The sequence below is a fragment of the Lonchura striata genome, chromosome 2 (assembly GCF_050655825.1).
Source record: "Lonchura striata isolate lonStrDom1 chromosome 2, ASM5065582v1, whole genome shotgun sequence".
Lineage (NCBI taxonomy): Eukaryota > Metazoa > Chordata > Aves > Passeriformes > Estrildidae > Lonchura > Lonchura striata.
Genome location: NC_140704.1, coordinates 83,248,938 through 83,271,447, shown reverse-complemented (window position 1 = coordinate 83,271,447; position 22,510 = coordinate 83,248,938). Strand labels below are relative to the sequence as shown.

Sequence of the window (22,510 nt, the reverse complement as noted above, 5' to 3'; positions counted from 1 at the left end):
AATGCTGGTTGTGTCTTACAAAAAAACCTGGAAGGTATGCTGGCAAAGAAAATGAAAAATTCTTTGATAATGCCGCATGATGGTTTTGATTACTACTCCCTTTGGTCATGTTCTTGCTGATAATCTATTATGTTTGTTCAGCAGCTGAGAAGAAACTTGCCCATACTAGTCATAGGTCCCAGAGGAAAACTTATGACTGGAGCTTAAACAATGTTGTAGTCTGCTGGAATTCAAGAAATGATCTATCTTAGGAACTGCAGTTTAAGAGCTGTAGAAGTATTGTGGGATGATCCTCCAAAGGATGTAATCTGGCAATTGTGATCCTAAAGGTGTGGATCTTCAAAATCGGCCTACTACAACTGTAAAAGCATAGTTTTCTATGCCAGGTATTTATAGACTTTAGTGATGCTGCATAGCATACATATTTTCTAAACTCTCTATTTGGAACTCTTTGGTCCAAAGAGTCAAAACCATGACTGTGACAAGAGTAAAGTGAATGCAGGTGTCATAACACCTCTCTTGAGTAGTCTTACTTGGGGGTCAGATGATCCAAAAAAGAGCCTTTCAGATCACCCCAGATTGACTGCAGGCAGTGAATTCTCTGAAATTGGTGATTCTACCATGATGACAATGTAGGGCTGGACTCCTAACCCTAGTGAGCTCTGAGGCCCAATCCCCAGGAACATGTATGACTCTGCCTGTTGCTGCTGGGTAACTTACAAACCCCAATGGGTTTATCTCTGGTGGGTTGATCTAACAGCAACTTCAGCCTTCTTTAGGTCATCATGCACTTTATAAAGAGCAGTAAATGGCATCACAGAAAACAGCTTCTCACTGCTGTCCACTGTCAGATGCTTTAGACTTTCCTCCTCTCGCCTTCTCCATCCCTGGATGCATCGCTGGGAACTCTCTCTCAGGCATGTGGCAGGTCTGTACACAGTCCCTGTCTGCCATTGAGCCAGAACCAATTATCGTCACATGTTGGGTCTCATCACAGATAGCTGAACTGGCTTCAAAAGCCAGCAAATTGCCTCCCACTCTGTCAAGGGGTAAGACCAAATCACCTTAAATATAAGGACTGTATTTTCATAAATACAGAAGTAGAGGCAATTATTGTATCACTTTGTGTGTATTTCACTGTGAGGCAACTCCCTTACTACTGTGTTCTCTTTTTAAAAGTCCTGAGTTTATTTTCAAGTTACTTTTATAAGTGTTTGATAGTGGAGAAAATCCTTTGTTGAGGTTACATTGGAGCAGAACTGTTGCCATTACTGCAAATTTAAGCAACAGTGAGACTGATTTCTCAACTCCAGGCAAGAGTGCCAAAAACCTTATTTTATAGTAGGAACTGAGATGCAGTAATTCTGTAATTCAACAATCTCTTCAACAAATACAGTTCAAATCTGGGTGAAGAATTTAATTAAACTTGTTAGCTATATCACTTATTTCACTTCAAACAGTAGACCAGCCCACTCAACTACATAATCAAATTCTATGACTTTTTTTTTGCAGTCTGTAATACATCTGTGGCTGTTGATCAGAAGACTTTAAGGAAAATAAGGTACTTCTTTCTATTACAGAGCTTTCGTGATGTCTTGCTGCCAGGAGACTATCATGATTCATTTTAATAAAGATGTCTTTGAGGAAGCAGATGCTTGTCCCAGTGGTATCTAGTGGATTAAGCCTTTTTTCCTTGAAACTGGTAGGATTTATAACCGAAGAGTCTTGAATTATAGGCATTATAAAATTAAAAGGCAATTCTACTCTGAAGCTCTGTTGCACGCTTATCTTCAAACCTAAACAACATAGGACAAAGAAGAATTATTTGAAACTCTTTCGGTAGTGGCATTTATTTCACACCCAATTTGGGGATCAACTCTTGAGCCCCAGTTTTGGGCCAGCACAACTGTGTTCCTCCTTGGCTCTCAGATTCTGGACAAAGATTTACAGCACTAATGGACATACTGCCAACAGCAGTAAAACCCATCATTTTCTGCTAAACCCCAGCTGGCTGCGGCAGGATGAACTGGCACTCTCTTCATGCATGTATCACCAGACTTGCAGTGCGAACACCCAGCCTACACCAGGTCATGGCCCTGCACAAGGCAGTCAGTGACACACGGCCCCTCCTAACCAGGGACATGCTGGAGGGACAGCCTTGAATCGCAGAGCTGGCAGTGGAGCTGAGGGAGAAGGAGGCTACAGTCCAACCTGCTGACCTACTGCAGCAGTCAGGATTCATTTCTTGGGAAAGGGAAGCAATAGGGCAGTTACTCATCAAGGCCCATCCCTACTGCCTGCACTCTGGGAAAGCACTCTTGCAGCCAGCATCAGAACAGCTGCCAACATCTCTGGGAAAGAAACAAGGGCTATAAAGTACAAAAGAAAGAGAAAAGCCTCTGAAAAAGGTAATTGTATTTTTTTGGTTCAAATTATTTAAGAGCCACAGGCCCTTTTAAGATGAGGCTGCAACCAGTGCTGCAATAATATAAACTGTTTCAAAACTCAGGTTTCACGAATGGTAAGTAAATGTATTTAAAGTGCTATTATATGCAGGTGGTAGGACCTGATCCAGTAGACTCTGAAATCAGTGCAAATCAGAAAGTGATTTTTCCTTGAGGAATAGCTTTCTCTGAGTGCTTCTGCTCTTCCAAATGTATTACCAGAAGACATGGAAGGATGCAGCGAGTGTCAAGACTCTTCCTCTCTTTTTTTCCACCTTCACAAAATTAAACAGGTGGAATTATACAAGCAATGGAAAGAAGGAATGGCACAGTTCTACATGAAGTGGTGCAACTAAGCTTAGTTTTGTTGAATTTAGTATTGCTTTTACTATTCCAAAGATAGTATCTTTTAAAGGCTGCTAACAAGCCTCAACCCTGCTACCTGTGGTCATGACAGAAATCAAAGTCTTGTTTTGTGCAATTTGGAAATGTTTCTCTTACAGCTGCTAGGTGAAACAGTCTTGAAGTTTCAGTCAAGTAATACTGTTTGCTTTCTGTGCTGTGTTGGATATTTGAAGGCACAAATGTGCTGTAACTTTCCATGCAAGTGTACATTCCAGGACAGTATTTATTTGCAGTATTTCACAGTTTACATTGTGTTATGATGGAAGAATTATATAAATTACATTTATTTATCTGCTTGTTTATTTAATTTTTAAAATATTGGTTCTTCTCTAGAGACTGGGAGATGTTAAGTACCTTAAAGCACACAGGAGTTCAAAAAGGTTTGGTACTGTATGACTGTGCAACATATGAAGCAAGTCAAAGTGCCACAGCTACAGTGAGGGACTCAGAGGTTGCTGAGTGACCGACTGTCTCTGTGACCTTGGAAGCCCTTACCCAGGGCCCTTCCTACTTTCTGATTTCAGGCTGGCTTGTCTGCCTACAGCAAACTAATAAATGGCAAAGCAAGCCTACAGTGGATCTTGAACAAAATACCAAAACCTCCTAGTCCTAAATAACCTGATGTTATTATCACACACTTATTCATCTTTTCAGTGCCAGCAGTCTGTCATGCCATAGATCAAGGTTTTCTATCAGGACAAAGTAGTTGTGACTAAATAGATTTTGAAAGAGGAAAAAATCCAGGTCATAGCAAGAAGACATACTCTGTTTTGAAGCATTTTGTACAGTTCAAATTCTTACGCTTCACAACATTTAAAATATTTTTGAACACTAAGGTGTGTTGATTTGGTGATAAATTAGTGAATTCTTTGAGATGCCCGGCACTTTGAATTTGGCATGCTTACAAACTTGCCCATGACAGAGAGGAGCAGTTTGCTGGTAGCAAGAAGGCAGTAAACCATGTAGAAATATACAGGCGGTTGTGCCTGTGGTGGCAGATGTGGAACACTGGGAGAGGCCAGGTTTGAAAGATGCTATGAGAAAAGACTCATCAGGCTTAGAGAGGAAGTGACTTGAAGATGTCAGACCAAAAAAGAGTTGCAAGGTATGGCTCAGAGACTCATCATCTTTCTGTTTTCTTAAGGACACTTGTGCATCTCCTCCAAGCATATTAACCACAGAGGAGATTGTGAAGTCACCTGGGAGAAACAAAGCTGCAAGCCTATTGCAAACGTTCTTTAGATAAGCCTATTTGGCTGTACACACATTTTATTTTCAAGGAGACGGTGGATCTCATGGTGGAATGCTACCAAGTTAGTGGGAAGCAGGACTGTTGGTTTCAGCTCACAAAAATCCCAGTCTGCTGAGACGCCTTTGCACAGGTCTGTGGGAGTACTGCTGGCACTGCTGCTCCAATGCATTCTGACCACATTATGTACTTTGCCCTCATCAAGTAAACAACCAAACTTGCATACTGCAGCAGTGCAAATAAAACAAAAGAGAGGAAATCCTCAAGCACTGCTTACATAGAAGAGAAAGTAAGGATGAACACTTCAGAAAACAGCCGATGAAGCAGAATACTCTCCTCCTTCTATTAATACTTGAAGTTATTCATTCTGGAATAAACATTATCCCAAAATCAAAAGAGTATTTCCCACTGTATTTTTAGCAAATGCAACAGGGTCCAGACAACACTAGCTAGGCAGTCTACACTGCAAACCTTTGAAAGAAGCAGTGCATAAAATTGCAGGGGGTTTAATTAGTTTGTCATTCTGGTGTTTGTACAATCTGATTAGGTAACAGCATCTGATATAGTATCACTTAAGAGAGGATTCATCAGACTGAATACTTACATGGATTAGAAAAGGACCTCTGAAATGCTTACAGGGCTGGCTCAAAGAGAAATGCAATCAACAATCCTGAAAGGAGATACACAGGCCTCAAAGGAATTTATTGGTGGGGCATTGGAGATCAAGCTGATATTTTTTAGCATTTTCATTAATTTTCATTCACCACATCATAAACACTGAGAATATGCAGATTATATATACTAAGGATGCAAATCTAGTAAACACCACAGGCACAGATAGCTTTGAGACTTGTGTAATAAAAAGTTGAAAATGCCAAGTCAAATTCTGGAGACTAATAACAAGAATTTCTGGCACGAGCCAGGAACTTGTCAGTTGGACTAGGTGTACAAACACACTGCCAAATAACTGACCGGCAGGGTGATGCAGACATGGAAAAAGGCAAATGCATTTGGAGAACTGGTGAGGCATTTCTGGTAGATACTGAGAAATACTTCCTTCTCCACAGGATCAAGGAGGCTTTCAGAGCATCACCGATTTAATGGAAGGTTACTAAATTGATCCAGGGGTACAGAGAAACCTGATCAAGTGAGTGGAAACCAGAAGCGGTTGTTTTCCATAGCAAAGGGAAGGCTGAGAAGCTGCTCTGTTTCAACATAACCATGATGGAAAAAACAGAGAAGAAGTGTCACTTAATTCAGAAGACAGTGCTGGCCTTAGAACAAATGGGTATAAACAGGGCTTGCATACAATCTGGCTGAAGTTTAGAAGATGGGTCTCTAACAACTGAAACAGAAAACCACTTTCTTTCCAAAGGTAACAAAGGCAAAAATATATGTGACATGATCCCTTTCAGCAATATATTCATCTTGTGCACTTGTAGGTAGGGAAACAGCCTGGAAAACAAAGAAGTGCCTACATCTTATTTTTAAATTATTATCACAGGTACTAATATCACTTGGATTGCTTGTCCCATTTCAGCCCCTATTTCAGTACAACACCAGATTTCAAACAAGAAGGCTTCACCTCCTTTTGCAGGGGATGGTCCAAAGGACAACTCAGCAGAGGGCTGTGGCTTAAGTCCTCCAGGTCATATCTCAGACATGTTTTCCCTTAGGTCTCCAGCTGTTTCCAACACCAAACAGCTGGGCCAGTTTCTGAGGCTGTATGCTTCAGTGCTGCTGAGAGCCTGGTACATGTGTGCAGCAGCTCTCTTATGTAAGGGCAGGTTTTGGATTTGGTTGTTGGGGTTTTTTTTTATAGTCCTGTTTTTTTCACCCCACACTATGGTTACAACTTCCTCTTTGCCTCCCCATGTCCCCTTTCTCTTACAAGTATCAAGGCAAATGTATAAGTCTTTCTCAAAAACCTGCGAGGGAGGGATTGGTCACAACCGTATTACCCCTACTTTCCTGTGCTCTCAAGCACCACAGCACTCAGCTCTTCTTTCTCTGTACACTGCACTTACACTGCACCAGCCAGAACCATGCAATATTGTTATGCTTACATATATTCTTTTTTTTTTCTTTTAATCATGCTGCCTTTGCCTTTTATTAGCCATGCCCAAGTTATCTCTTTTAGCATCGGTTAAACCAGTATTTTATCAGTATCACTTACTTGACGACATGTGCAAAGAGAACAGAAGAATATATATTAAAAGATACAATGTAGATAGCTGTATGTGCACTGCAAGTTTAGATAATGAGAAATTTGATTAAAGACTTTTTTTTTAAAACATGTGCTATCTTGAGAACTTTACATTTAATAAGGTGCTTAGGCTTGTAAGGGTGCAGAGTCTGAAGATTGCTTTGGTAAGAGTGTGTGACAGGATCCGTGTTCTTCACCTGCTTAAACCTCAGAAAGATAGGGAAAGGCACAAGACCTCCTACATCAGCAAGGTGTAGGAGCCAGCTGCTGTGCCTCCACATGGTTTGAGCCTTGCTCAAAAAATAGGCTAGGAATGAAAAAGACCATAATTAGTATATTACTTCAGTCCACTGGAAAGAAAGACTTCTTTTATGTAGCGTCACCTCCCTTTGTGTTTTCATTTCTCAGTTTTGCTCGACTTTCTTTTGTTTGCATTACACTTTTTGATCTTCTAGGGCTACAGAGCCTCATCACATTGGACCATGGTCCCTTCCAAGGCATTTACCTGCTCTAAAGTGTTACTTTTACTGGAACAAACTTAGCCCAAATGCCTAATCATAACAGTGGCTGCATTTGTTTTCCACAGCAGTTGCAGATGCTTCAGAGGTGAATCTCAAACACCCTCTCTGGCTCTAGAAATCTTTTCCAACAAGCTTCTGTGTGAAAAATGCGGCAGGAAGAAGCTTCAGGAAGAATTCTTCACTACCTTCTACTTTCTATAGGTATTCGGATCTGGATATTCTGAAAAAAAGGAAGCTCTCCTCATGAGGTTATAAGATGGAGGAAAACTGAAATGGAAAATGGAATAAATCTTTCTGTTTTGACTTGTGAGTAATAACTACTGAAGCCAACATTTCCATACAAAATGCTCCACTGGTTTATGTGGCCAGGATGTTTTGCCACCAAAATCTAGGTGGAGTCAATTGAAATCTGTCCTGTGGGTTTTGTGGTACACTAATATGTTTTCTAAATTTAATATACTTCAGGGCAGGAAGGTTTGAATTCCTGAAGATGGCAACTCATGTAGTTTTTTCCTTTTTCTTTTTTGCCGAAGAGACTAAGGTGGAAAGGTTTCTTACTGTTTTCTGCTCTTCGTACCACAGACCAGTCCATGAACCAAAGTTTATTCACTTTGCCCCTCTGGGAGTGGTGCTCATCTGCATGTCTGAGAGCGAATGACTGCTTAAGTGAGGATAAACATCCTGTAAATGTCTGGAGGAAGGAGAAGTAAATTGGACTTCTTTGGAGTAGTTAAAAACAAAGTCTATCTTCTCCATTTTTTCAGTCCTTTGAAGAAATATATGTAGTGAGTAGTTCACTGAGGAATCATAAATTTTATTCCCCTGTATTTTCTGCTGAAAAACTCAACAGCACATTAATAGTTCAAAGAATGGTACTAAAAATGACATCAGGAAAGGCAGAGCAATGATTTGTCTGGCAGTGAATTTCCCAATGACTAAGTACTCAGAGCACACGAGTGGAAAAATCTGATACTACACTTGAAGGCCAGAGGCCATAGTCCAAAAAAACAATCTCTTCTAACAAGGAAAAGGTCATCAAGACTAAGATTTCCTTTAATCTATCAAAGTGTCCTCAGTTTTTCATGGGCACAAGGGCCATCATAGCTTCAAATGCCAGACCTGAAATTCTGATACAGCCAATTTGGCAGATGATGAATGAAAACTTACCGTTATACTCTCCAGAGACAGCACAAACAGCTTTAGAAGTATCTGATAGAGAGAAAGGAGTATTCACTCCTGAGTGAAGACAATATAATGTTCTAAGAAGTCACATGGGGTCCACAGAGAGAAATTGCTTTCGCCTTTGGCTAGAGAAGTTCAGTGCTTCTTGTCCTCTGTTCAGGGATGGCACTGTATTGTACTAGAGGCCAAGAGATAAAGGATGGCAGTAATTTAAAAAAATAAAATCCATCCACATGTAAGAAAACGCAATTCTCTCATGGATTTTAACAACACTTTTGAATTTGGGAGCCAAACCAGACAGTGGTGATTAAAACCACTACTCTGAAGTTCTATTTAACTAAGGCTGAAATGCAACTAAACAATTTGAGCTGATTTGAAATGGAAAATGAGGTGGTTTGCCTCCTTCTGTAGTGAACAGTCCTGCCTTTACAAACCTTTCTGCTAGAGGTTAACCTCTCAAACCTCTCTTGCTTATTTGCCAAAGAAGAGTGAGGATACAAGCAATTCCCTAGAAAGTTAGTAACTTTCTTCCAGATGGTGAACACAAATAGTGCACATACACCATGTAACTCCAAGGAACTGGAAGTCAGACCACACTTATTTGTAAATACTGCAGAAACATTTTCTTCTATCTCCTTGTTCTTCAAGGACCAGACCTTTCAGCATAGAGTGGCTCCTCTATATTTGCTTAGCAGTACTGCACATATTTAGTTTTAAGACATTATGACAATGAAAAATACTGTTTCCAGTCTTTTCTGATAGTATAAAGAGAGAAAATAAACTAAGATCTGTAATGAACTCCTGAAATTTGGGTGATGATCCTATAACCAGGGTTATATCTTTATAATTTTGTGTGCATCAGAAGTCCTTTTCAAGTGCTACATTTAAAGTAGGTTCAACCCCAATCATGATTTTTTTCAGCATGTATTAGTTTCTTCATCTTGAAATAGGAACAAAAAGCCCTAATGTAAAAAAAAAAAAAAACCCGAAGAAAGTGGAACATTAGAGCCTTGAAAGATACCACCATGAACTTTTTCAAAAGAGCTTATCTATCACTTGTCTACTATCCTCTTCTACAGTGATGTGAAACAGATAACCTGGTGCTTCTTTAAGACAGCAGTGAATGACTGAGGTAATTTTATTTCTCCACTGCTTCATGGTTAAAACAAAGCACAAATAGTTGCTGTGTTTAAAGTTTGTACACTGTGAGGGAGCCGTGCTTGTGGTTTGACCCCAGACCATCAGCTGGGTCCAGGCCACCCAGCCACTGGATTATTCCACCCCCCACTGTGATAGGGGAGAGAATGGGAAGGGTAAAGGGAGAGAACTCAGGGGCTGAGATAACAATTTATTTGCAAAAGAAAAAGACACACACACAAGGAAAGCAGAACAAGCAATTCTTTCACCTCCTTCCATGGGCAGGGAGGTGCTCAGCCATCCCCAGGAATTCAGGGCTCCATCATGCATAAAGGTAACTTGGGAAGATAGATGACATCACTCCAAATGCCCCCTCTTCTTCTTTCCTCACACCTTTGTATGCCAAGCATGATGGCATTTGGTCTGGAATATCCCTTGTGTCAGCTGGGGTCAGCTGTCCTGACTGTGTCTCCTCCCAGCTTCTTCTGCACCCCTAGACTCCTGGTTGGTGGAGTAAGGAGTAGAACAGGCCTTAACTCTGGGCAAGCACTGGTCAGCAATAATTATATCTTCCTTCAATTATCAACACTGTTTTCAGCACAAATCCAAAACATGCCCCCATACCAGTTACTATGAAGAAATGTAGCTCTATCCCAGCCAAAAACAGCACATGTAGATATCAAAATCTTCTATGTAAAGTACTTTAATTGAATTATCAGGCACTCTGTGTCCAAAGAAGAAAAGAAAGTACTTGCCAATGAAACTACCCATTTATTCACTCATCTTTGTTTTCCTGCACAGCTCTGGAAAAAACACTGGAGGCAGAGAAAGGGGAAATGAGGACTTCTTTATTGACAATGTCAGCCATACATAGAAGGAATGCTTTTGCCAAGTTTTTTCTCACCTTATCTTTCAAATCCTTCATGGAGGATTGAAAAACTTGCCATGCACCAATTAAAGAAAAAAAGGCAACACAGCAGCCCTAATGCCTTAGAATTCCTGGAGCAATAAGGAAAAAATCTGTATGTGTTCTAAAAAGATCTGTTTATTAGCTTAAAAAAATAAAGGTTTGCATTTATTTAACCCTTTGAAGCACACGTTTTCACTTTCTGAATCTGGAGGTTTGTCACCTCTGAAAAACCTGAACTAATATTCCAGAATTAGCATGACAAATATAATAAAATTTGATTACACTGGATGCCCTAGAAATTTTTTTTATTATTTCATTGTCAACAAGCCTATCACATATGCCTGTATTTATTAATTTAATCAAATACCTTCACTGTATTACTTCTCTGAAGGGCTTAAGGCCACAGCTAGAATAATTTTAGATCTTCTTACTTGTGCAAAGGCATTTCACTTCTGTATTCGTATTTAATTAAACTGGCTCATGTGTTCTAAGGCAAGTCCTCTCTTTCAATGGGCACACCAAAGGAAAAGGAAAGCCTATGCTCTGATGCTGTTATTAATTCAGCAGCCGGACACAGACCTGGAAGGGCACTTTTCTTCTTCACAGCCTTCTCATTCAGATGGCTTCATACAGTGGTTCTCAGACATTTTAGATTTCAAATCTGTCTAGCATAGTTTAGGAAATTTGACTTAGTGTGTTTTAAGCTGACTCTTTTGGTGTGTTTCTTAGCAATGTGCTCAGCTTGGATTTTGTAGTAAGAAAATAATTACTTTTTCCCCCCTGCTTATAGCTTAGATGCTTGTTAGAGGCAGATCATTAGTAATTCACTTGGCAGTATCATTACTTTCAGCTGCTGGCTCACTAGGTGATTCACCTACCTTACTAGAAGCAGCTAAACCCAAAGATACAATGATGAGATGCTAATTCCCTTCAGCAAGACAGGTAAAATGCAGAGGCTGAAGGCAAGCAGCTTTGGAGAGTGGCAGCTATCCAAACAGCTACCACTGCTGCCTTTTTCAGACTTCTTTAAAATGACTGCCTTGGCAGAAGGCAATGCCCTGAGTGATCCTTCCAAAGCTATTGTACACGCTCCACAAGGTATTATGCAGCCTACGTCTGTATGGTGGATAGATATTTTCCTCCTGAAAGGAATAAATCTTTCACAAGTAAAGGAAAGAGAAGATATGGTTTCTAAATGAATGATTCATTGTTTGAGGGTACAGCCTTGATTTGTTGGAGTTGCTACGATACCGCAGCAGCAATGCCAACTTATCATAGCCCTTAATGCTCTCTGGAAGCTCAGCAAGCCAAAAAGGCATTGCTGAGAGAAATTATTTATTTTTAAACAGGACATCTGTATTTACCACAAAATTACTTTCAATCTAATGTATTTCTCCACAGGCTGGCTTCAAATTATGCATAATTCCCCTGCCCCAGCCAACTACTGGTGGTTCTGGGGGAGTGAAGGGCATAAACAGGAAGGCAGTGTACACTGAAAAAGATGGCAGGATGCCCCAAAATGGTTATTTAAGCAACTCTCCTGCCTGCCAAAACTTGAGTTTGGGCCCTTTTTTGATTTAAAAAAAAAATTGTCAACAACTTTCTGTTGTATTGAAAGCATAGGTGGCTTTGCTGATTCATGTTTATCCAGTAAAAGTCTAAAAGCATATAGTGCATATTCTTTGGGAAAAAGCACAACAGGTTTAGATAATTTCTTGGGGATTCTCATGTTTTAATCTGTAACTGTAACAACACCAAATCCCTCTTTTGGCAACATAAAGACTGCATCATATCAAGCTGATACCCTAAATGAGGTGTCTGCAGCAGGTTAACAGAACGAAACAGGGAACCGGCACCAACCAAATACCAGCGCCTCTTAGACACTACCAGAAGTGATGGGTGAAGATGGGAGTGAGGTTAAAGCCAGGGAGAAAGAAACCTCAGCATGCAAATTTGTGATGCAGAAAACTGAGGGGAAAATGTGGAACTAAAGGAAACTTGGCTCCTACTGCAGAAGAGCCTGTGACTGTCTTAGGAAGAGGAAACACTTATGTCATGTCCTTCCTATGGACATGCTTTCAGAGAATGTGAAACAACAAAAATAATTTAATAAATAAATAATGCCAGCCAGTCATTGCAAAAGGATCATGATGATAAAAACATGTCAGCCCCTAGGTAAAGATTACCTAAGCACACACATCTGTTGCAAAATCAACTCAATTTTCTGCAGAGAGCTGTAGCACATGTTGCCACCTCCTTTCTTCTGATGTTTTCATTAGTCCTCCTAAATTCAGAAAACAGAGTACTACAAAAATAGGTACTCAGAGAGGACTGCTGATTGCTATTAAAAAGTTTTCTGCTCCTTTACTTTGTCCCTCACAAGGCACAAAGAGAAAATAAAACAAGCAGGATGGACAACAAAGTAGGAAAATTGCTTGTAAAGAAGATACTAGATGGGGAAATGGATGCCCAGCCTCTAAATTACTTTTTAAAATTTTTTTTTTTTTTTTACTTTGCAATCCTGAAGTTTTTCTTTTATTTTAAAAAATGGAAAGATTTCTTCCCAATTTCATGACTGAACTGGCATGAGAATTATCTTTGGGAGGTTCTTGACCAAACTGAGTACATCGTACTTAGACACTTAGGAGCATCACTCTTTCCTGATGAAGTTTGGTAAGTGGTGTTTGCTTTCAAAGTGATTGTGCACCCTGACTGACAAGTCCATCGTTTTTCAGCTTCAGTGCATGCTGAGAAATGACCCAGATTGGTTTTGTAGGACAAAGCTCCATTTTAGTAATGACCTTTCTTAAATAAAATAAAATATAATTCAAAATTGCCATTAAATCTTTATTCTTCATATCACAATTAAAAAGTCTCACTAAGAATACTGGACAAGAATGACATACATCAGCATATATATCAGAGGATATTTACTTGTATCTGAAGTGTGATTTGAGATGACTTCTATGCACAAAATATATTTTCAAAATAACTCTGTAGACAATTTCAGAGCCCTAATCTTACCAACCCAACTTTAACATACCACTGGCATTACACTGAACACACACACTTCAAAAGATACAGCTTTAATATAAATATATGGAACCTGAGGGTAACTTGGCTCGTCATTTTGCAGTTTGCTTAAAAGGCTGAATAATCAGATGCTTCATCCTTGGACTGAAGAAGGATATTCTTTCTAAGTCCTATTACTTTTCAGTTTTTCTCCCTTGGTACTGTGATATGTGAAGAAACTGCTGAGACTTCTTATTCCTTTGCTCCTTGATAGTAGCAAGAAAACAAGGAGGTTAAAAGAGCAATAAGGGAATTAAAAGGATTCTTAAAAGAACTTGAAAGGAAGTACAAGCAGTGTCAGGAGGAAAGTACACTCTCTGAATGAACACACTGCTTCCTGACAGTATCTCCAGCCTTTGATTAGGTTTAGCCCCTGGAGACTCCTGGAAGAATCCTAAGGGCTAATTAAAAAAATGACACAAAGTGATGAGAGTCTCCTCAGCTGGTCTTTATTCTTTGCTTTCCTTCTAGAAGGATTGGGGGGGAAGCAAAAAAGCAGATACACAGCAGTAACATCAGAAATTGAGCCACATTCATTATAGTGGTTATTCTATTGGATTTGTGTTGCAGTTGTAGGGATTGAGCTGCATGAAAGGAGGCCACAGGATTAAAAAAAGGTCATTCTTAAGAAGCCATCCCTTGGAGTGTGTGTGAAAGGCTGTAAGAATAAAATGACTCTCAGGCGAGGCTGTGCTGTTGCTACACCTTTTTAAATACAGCCAGGGGTGGAAACATCATGAATAATTCACCCAAGAGTCTTGCTATATTGAAGTGGAAGAAAAAGTGAATTTCCTTCCTTTGCTACCAGTATTTACAGACTGTATCTTGCCTTAATCTTTCTTGTTGGTAATTCTTACTGCTCTCCCAACACTGGATTATTTTCTAGTTTGGCACATAGTCTGAAAAACAGAGGGCAATGACATAGCACAAAGAAAGAAGCAGATAAAACAAAATCAGAAGCCAGAACTGATTTGCCTGCACCAGCAGCACAAATACAAATTATACTGGAAAAAAACAACCTTCCATGCAAGCTTCTCAAGACTGTAGTTTACACGTAAAGGTAGCTCTACCTAGAAGCAGCTACTGATGTAATTGATTATGTTACATCATAGCTTAGCAAGAATATCCTTCGACAGCTGTGGAAATAAGAATTAATTCTCCTTGGTCTGGCATTTCTGTGCATGGCTGTTGGGTAACTAAGCCTCATTACTGGGTATCTGACAAATTAGAAAAAAAAATCACAACAACCATGACACAGCTGTCCTGGTGTACAGAGCTGCACCTTTCAGCCAAGCTGAACCACTTCTGACCAGCCCACAACAGCTGAGAAGCTGTAATGTTATATGAAAGGCAAGTGAGATGCTGCTAGTGGTCACACTAGCATGCTGTCACAACAAAACCCTTTAGCATGATGTGGCCCTGAGTGGGGGAGGAGGGGGGGGGGCATATATCCCAGGGGGAACCATCATATAAACCAATTAGGCCCCATGTGCAAAAGAAGAACTCTGTTTGTAAGGGCTGATCTCCACCAGAAAGTGACATTTGCTTCTCTTTAATTTAAATACTGTTTTAATAGGGTAAGGGCTCTGTGGCTTTTTCACTGTTGAGAAAAACCCAAGACTCAATTAGAGGCCACAGTCAATATGGCTGTAAGAGACAGAGACATGTAGGCATGCCCACATTCTCTTGTCAGTGTTAAGAAGCAAAGACTATTAAAAAGAAAATGACAGTACCTTGCCAAAGGATGTTTAACACAGACAAAATATGGCCAGGAGTCCTTAAGGATGTGGTCTGAAGTGAAGGAAGTGGGTCCTGTTTCTTGTCTGGCTGTGGACTGAAGTGACCTCCATTGCACCAGCTACTTTGCAGTGTGAGAATTTAAGTATGTAGAAACCATATCATGGGAAATGCAGTAGTAGCATAGAAATAAAGAACACCCCATGCTGACCTTCACTGTGTGGATTCAGATATCCGATTTCTATATATATTTTCAAGAATGACTGGAGGCTTTTCACCCTGGCTGGAGGAATATGGCACCATCACAAGGAAAGACAGGAGGAATTGAGTGCAGTCAACAAAAATACAGGAGATCTGCTATGCCTCTGCACAAGACAGGTTTAGCAAAACTGTAGTTCATCAAATGTAAATATTGAATTTTTTTATTATTTTACTGAATAAAAGGGAACTTTTACTAAGCAGTATAAGAGCTTTTAAACAAATAGGATGATCCTCCTGGCTAATATGGGAGCATGTGATCTGCCAGGTTCACTGCAGTTTCACTGCTGAAGACAGACAATACCTCCATAATGGACAAGTCATTCTACAAAAGTCCCTCAGCAACAGCTATCCAAAGCAGTTGCTAGACTAGATAGACATCCAAGTGGACACTGATGGACAACTAGCAGGGCACTGGATGATCTGGTGTTGGTAACACAAATTTACTCCTTATTCTGACCATTTGAAATACTACTACTCTACCTCCAAAAATAGTTAGAGAATAGATATCTGAGGTGTGCTTTGAGATAGGAGTCCTGTACACAAAACATGCAGCTAAATTTATGGGAACTAATCTGTTTTCTGTGAAGATGTCTAAAAGAAAAAAAAACTATATCTGAAACTATTATCTGTTTGAAAACAATGCTGACAAGAAAAATAACAAGCCCATATCTTTCAGCATCTGCAGGGTTAATTTGTTTTGCTAAAATGCCATTGAATCACACTCTTATATCTCCAAGCTTTCAGATGCCTTTTGATACCAAAGAATTTCTACCAAATAATAAAATGCATATAGAAATTAATAAATTGACATCAAACAAATAAAACTAATTGATCTGGTTTTGTAGTATATAGTCAGGCTGACACTCCAGTAACTGGTTTTCTTTGGTGCAATTAGGAGAGGAATTTTTTCTGAAAAACTCTCCCAAGGATGAAGCACCCAGCTGCTATGGACTCTCAGCAGCAGCAGCAGGCAACCTAAATCCCTCAGATGATGCCAGGTCAGGGTATTTATTACTTTCCCAAACTTCTCCTTCTTCTTGCCCTGCTGAACCCAGACATACTGGGTTGTTCTCCCTCAGCAGGCAGGAGCACCAAGCTTGTTCTGGTTTCTCCTGCAGAGTTTGCTTCTCACCTCAAGGTGTTTTGTCATTCAACAGTGGAAACCATCCCACCAAACTGCTCATCACTACTTCTGCTCATCTCTCCCTTCAGCTCACAGTGTAAAACCTTGAGCCATTTCCCGTAGGAAGAACAACAGGCACACATACTAAAAAGGCTGCATGGACAAATATTCCAGAAAGTTTGGGGCAAGGAGCTACCTGATAGGAGTAAGCTTAAAAACAACCCAGGTCCTGAGGGAAGAAGAGACATCATACAATGTCTCTGTCCCAAAAGAGAAGCCATTACCAGTGGATTATGTTTTGATGTGCACCCTATTAAAACAAAGACAGAGTGTGACAAGAAATCTCACAGTAAAATAAATTTCATGTCTTGCACAATAGTTTTGTTTTTGCAAATTGCAATATTGCACATGAACAATCATTGCTCTTTCCTTAAAAATGTAGATGGAAAACACCCGCACTGGTGGAGGAGCTGCTGGAAGCTGCTCAGCAGAAGGCTGGCCTTGCTGGCCACAGGCACAACAGCTGTCTATCAGCCTCTCTGGCACACCTCCATCTCCTCCCCACATCCAACCTCCTCTTAGGTCAATGGAAACATTTCTTTGGCTTCAGTCGACACTGCACCAGGTTCTCTATCACTGAGTGAACGTGTTTGGTTTCTTCTGAAGTGGCTTCCACATTTGCAGAAAAAATAATCCCGATAAACCTAAATTCAGGTGGAAAAAGTAAGAGGCAGCATGCAACACTCATGCACGACACTCATGCCCCCATGACGTTGTGGCGACAGGGAGCTGCCTTCCCCAGCAGCACAGGCATGGAACTGGGGGAAGATACTGGCCCTCTGTGTCTCTTGAGCCCCTGCAAGAGGAGCCAAACACAACAACCCCACCTGTGCGGAGGAGGGAAAGAAGCAGGCTGAGACAGAACACCAGAAACGTGGACATTGTAATCGGTTTTCATCCAAACCAAGTCACTTGTATGGGGGTTAAAGAGCAAGACTGGAAAAACACATTGCAAAGCAATGCTGTAAAGAATTTGTACTAAATCAAGCACTAATCTTAAGCATTCCTTAAAAATAGTAACTCAAGAGAAATTATTTTGACCTGAGAAGCCTGCATAAACACATATATCTCTGAATGAAGAAATAAAAAATGCTCTCAGAAGCATACCAGTAAGCTTTCTTTATTTTAAAGTTGCTAATCTTTTCCTGAATTGAGTGTACATGTGGCAGCCTATTAACATGGTTGCATGTTCCTATGGACTTCATGAAAACTTCTTTTAAAAAAAACTTTTTGAAGCATTTTCATTAATAGAAATGTCAGAATGTTTCAGGTCCTCCAGGGAGAATGTATGACTTATGGATATGCAGCTTTAATAATTTAAATGACAATACAACAATCCAGGAATGGAAACAGTATATTCCAGGAATGCTGCAGTGAATTAGTAATTGTGATCTGCTTTTAATTGCTGATTATTCCCATGAATTCTATCCAGATCCAGCAGAATGAATGTTTATTTTACCAAAAAAAAAAGAAACTTGGGAATAGTATTAATTTAAAAAATTACGAATCAACAGCAGCCCACTCTGTTTTCAACAAGATTTCAATTCTTTTATCTTTCCTCTAAATAATTGCAGAGGTTCAGTATATGGAGCAAGAGACCCTACTCAGAGAGCAGGGCCAGGGCAGGAGTCATGTCCTGCAGTCCATGTAGATAGCGGATCCTGTTACCAGGCACTGCCACTGCAGTGTCAACACAAATAGTATCACTAGGGTGAGGAGAGCAGCCAGCGGGCTTCAGAGACAGACAGCTAGCAGAAGGCAAGGCAGCAGAGCTGTGTGTCCTGGGCAGCTTTTGCATATGCCAAGAGGTATTTGAATGAGATACGGGATACACTGCAAAATAGTGTATGTTCATTTGGATGTGTTGTTTCTACCAACTGTCCCACTTGGTCTCATTTCTCTTTTGACAATATTTGTTTCAAGGAAAAATTTTGTAGTTTGGGGGGAGTAATAAACACAGCATTGGCATAGATTTGCATGAGCAGATGCTGAGTTTCTTCTGTTTCAGGCTGAGAGATCAGAAGCAAAGTCATCAGGCAGTATGAATAGGAAAGCCTGTGCAACAGGTATGATTACAGAGGAAAATGTTAAAAGAGGAGTCCAAGATAATAGATGGTTATGATAAAGCAGAAAATGAATAAACAAAAGTTGTGAAGTAGACTATCAAGGGATAGAGTATGCAGTAAAGAGCAGTGAAGTGCAATATAGACTCAAGGAAAAAAGAATGCAAGAGGACAGTCAAAACTTCATGCTTTGCCAGGCAGTACTCACTGTAGATGAAATTAATTGCACTGAAAGGAAACTGATGTCAGTAGAGAGATTATTAATGAATTGAAGACATTAGACAAATCAGCTCTTGCAAATGAGCAGTTCAGAGCACTGTCAGGCCAGCAGCTTGTTAAATAGTTGATATACAGTGGTCATCAGGAAAATGGGAGAGAGTCAGGTGAAGGTACTGAAGGAAAGAGCGGAGAAGCACATATGACTAGGAAGTATTGTGGAAAGGGATGCACAGAATTAGAAGAAAGATTATTTCAATAAAACTCATGCCAGATCATGCTGGAAAAAATATGCATTTTGGTTTTCCAGGCTGTGACACAAAAAAGTGCTCACCTGAGACTGGATCCCTACACTATGCTCAGTGGTTTTTACTATTTTACCTCTGAGCCACATTCAACACTTGATTGCTACTAAATTTTTTCAAGCCTGACCATGAAATAGTTTCTTGAGGCATACACAAAGATGCTTTGAAGTCAGTAGAGCACTACAAAGATCTGCTCATATGCATTGTACCAGGACCACACAGATACTGACCATGATTACTTTGCAGACTACTTGTAAGACACCACTCAAGCACACAGTAAGCCTTTTTCTTTCTATTTTTAAATTAGTAGAAGACAAACCAAAATTTTTTCTGAAGTTTCTGGTTCTTGCATGGTGTGGAAAAAGTAATGGACTTGATGTATTTAGTTATCCTGTCACAAGTATTTATGATAGTTGGGAGTTAAAGGTAGAAATTTCACATAATTTATTGGATTTGACTTCATTGGCAAAGGTTGTAGCTTAATATTATTATATTTCTAAGATTTCAAGTGTTTTTCTTCACTTCAGTGGAGATGCCTAGTAGTATCAAACATGCTGGTGGATCTGAGGTGGGAATCAAAACACTTATCAATCAAGTGAGAAAGCCTCCAGATTCCTGGAACTGCAACTCTTCAGTTTATGCCATGGAGTTATGGAGTTTTCAAAGCCCTAAGACAATATGTAACATCCCATAACCTTGCCTGACAGACACTAATTTAGCTGTAGGTTGTCCAAACAGACAAACACAACCCAGGGTCTTATGAAAATCTGGTTAAGCCAAGATGGAATAAGAACTTGGGTAAAATGAAAGAAATACTCAGACAATGTCTTTACCTCCTGAAGCAAAGCTTCACAAGAGGGAGTACAGCACATCATTGTTAAGTGATGTTAGCATTACACAAATCATGCCATGCTAGTGATTACTTAACTGTTGAGAATGACTTATTTGAACATGTAGGTTTACATATTAATACATACCAACCTAAAATCTGACTCTGCAGTCATCACTGATAACATCAACATGTGAAACAGAAAAAAATTAATAAACAGACTTTCAAATTTGGATCTGCTTGCTGCTACCCTAGAGTTCCTGTGTGCCCAGTGAACTTTTGTGTATCATTTTTCTATTAGATGATGATACAGACTTACAAAGTTTTCAAAGTTTTATGCCTGCCAGAAAACTGAGTTTGTATGTGGACCTGTAGTTCTTTATTTTCACTTGGCCTGAGGTAGGTTTAGGGATGGGCCTTTTTTCTTCCCTCCAGCAGCCTCGAAATTTATTTCTTTCACAAAAAAATTCAGTCTGCTAACATGTAAGGAAGTAGAACCTGGTGGTCCAAGTGTCTAGTCAGAGCCATTCCTATCCCTGTCCAATCCTACATGCCTGCCTTTACCTACACACACACAGATAACCATCCTCATTTGTTTGAGCACTATACTTTCCATTTTGTATGCATTTGGTGGTGTGTAAACGCAGGAGCAGATATGACTGAGATACAGTGCAGAGATTTTGCAGAAGTTTCTGTTACAGTTGCACAAGAAATGAACAGAATTAGGCAAAACAAAAAATGCTGTTTGCCTTTCCCATCTTTGGAAATTTTTCCCTTTGATCACTGTTTGCCAAGGAATTTGGGGGCCTTTAAAGTATTCAGGGACATTCACTGACCTAGCTTTGCCTTCTGCATCTCTTCTTCTCTTGAAAACAGCTGGCAAGATAAGTCTTCCAGATAACCAAGGGTCATCAAGGTTTAGTAATCTTCTATGGACACCCTTGCAACATCACTGCTTGCAACTGCAGCCAAATGTGGAATGTGGAGGCAATTTAGATAGCAGAAGGAGAAACTGGGGTTACAAACAAAATGGGAGCCTGGTGGACATTAAAGGTGCTTACACAGAGCTCATTATCTCCTCGGTGCAGCTCACAAGTTGCACTGTTCCCAACCAGCAACAGGTGAGACATCCTTCTGCAGCCCACAGTAGCTGGCACCCACACTGGCTGTGAGGAAAACACAGAAACAGCCATGGTGCAACACCAGCCAGAGTCGGCCTCAGGACGGGCAAACCCTGCTTGCCTTTTGGTGTGCGGGGGAAAGGAGGGATTTGAACTTAATGTGTTACTTTGAGTTTTTCTTTTTTATTGGAATGAGCCCCTCAAAAGTATGAGCAGGTGCAGGATGACAGCTTCAGAGCAAGCTACCTCACTCTGCCAGGTCTGGCGCAACACATCTGCAGGGATCTCCAGAGGTCAGTCAGGAAGGAGTCTCCACCTACCCCTGACACCACAGAACACTCAGGATCATATCCCTACTACTGAACTGCTGCATTCACAGCAGCAGATCTGTTTTTAAGGTGGCACATTTTCTCATTTGCTTTGTTTCTTCAGTTCAAAAACACTAACTTGAATTTTGGCAAATTTTCAGTGAAAAGCAAGACTGACTGTTGTTGCAAAAAGCAAGATGCAAGACTCGTCTCCCTGGGCACATTCCAAATATTTATATTTTGCCTTTTAAAGTCCACTTCTGTTGTCAGATACAGCCTAATTTTTCTATCAGCAGCCAGAAATACAAGACGGCCTAGAGTTGAAAGCAGGGGAAAAATCAATGCACAGATTTCATTTTATCACACATACACAATGATTGGCTGAATTTGCTTCTACCTAACAGCCTGCAGCCCAAACATAGTATTTACAGACTAATGCACATTTTTTTTTAGATTGGCTAACTATTCATTGAACAGGGAGGAAATAACTGAGCAAGGAGCAAGTGACTTGCATCACAGAATTGTACCTATTAGCTAGGGCAGGTGAAATGTATATAGTTACTAACAGTAAAGAAAAACTTGAACACAGAGTTCTTAACTGGGACAAACATTCAGCAGTGGATTATAATTATCTTATTATTTGTTTACAGGACTTCTATCCCTAACTTTTACTTCTTCAGCTGGTGACTTCAGACGTAAATCAACTACTTAAGCAAAACTTGGCTCTAACACTAATGAGCTTTTTTCTAAAAGGAAGTAGCTGCAGGGGACTGTGGTGTCACTAAGTCCTCTTGCTTGTCACTGCTCCCCAGTTCAGCAGTGCAGTTCTGCCAAGCTTAACTGCACTCTTGTGCTGAAGTTGCCAGAGATAGCTTCGGGACCCACGTGAGAGCAAGAGTGTCAGCACTGAAAATAATCTCCAGTGGATCCTGGCTTTAAAAGGGAAGAAACTAGGTGCTGATTGAGTAAGAAGGGTTGAGACCTGGAAAAAGGATGGGAGGTGTTTTGTTGGAAGAAAAAAAATTTCTTTAAGATTGTGAGGTTTTCTAGAAAAAGTATTTTTATCACTCTTTATCTTAAATGCTATTGCCCATCGGGCTATGAACAACCCCACTGCTGACAACTAGGCTGAGAACAGAGCAGCATTGCTACCATCAGCTGTACCCCAGCACAGGAAGCAGCAAATAAGTGGCCATTCAGTACATCAGGTCAGCTCGACATTTGGAGAATTCACTGCCTACGTTTCCAGGAGAAACATGACTCAGATACATGTGATCAAGAGCATCTGCATAGAAATTGGAGGCGGATATTTGCTAGCAGGCAAAGTACACACTTTAGAAGCAATGAGCTCCATTGAAAAG

At 40.2% G+C, this 22,510-nt stretch overlaps 1 protein-coding gene and 1 long non-coding RNA gene across 3 annotated transcripts in view; one reads left to right on the top strand and one right to left on the bottom strand.

Annotated features, from left to right (window-relative positions):
- ANKH (ANKH inorganic pyrophosphate transport regulator) overlaps positions 1-22,510 on the bottom strand; it is a 105,993-nt gene that overhangs the window by 63,351 nt on the left and 20,132 nt on the right. The gene's annotated exons all lie outside the window — the stretch shown is intronic.
- LOC146768317 (uncharacterized) overlaps positions 1-22,510 on the top strand; it is a 37,273-nt gene that overhangs the window by 12,824 nt on the left and 1,939 nt on the right. Inside the window, exon 1 of the long non-coding RNA XR_014952784.1 lies at positions 1-22,510. This exon is cut by the window's left edge and continues 12,824 nt beyond it. This is a non-coding gene — a long non-coding RNA (uncharacterized LOC146768317).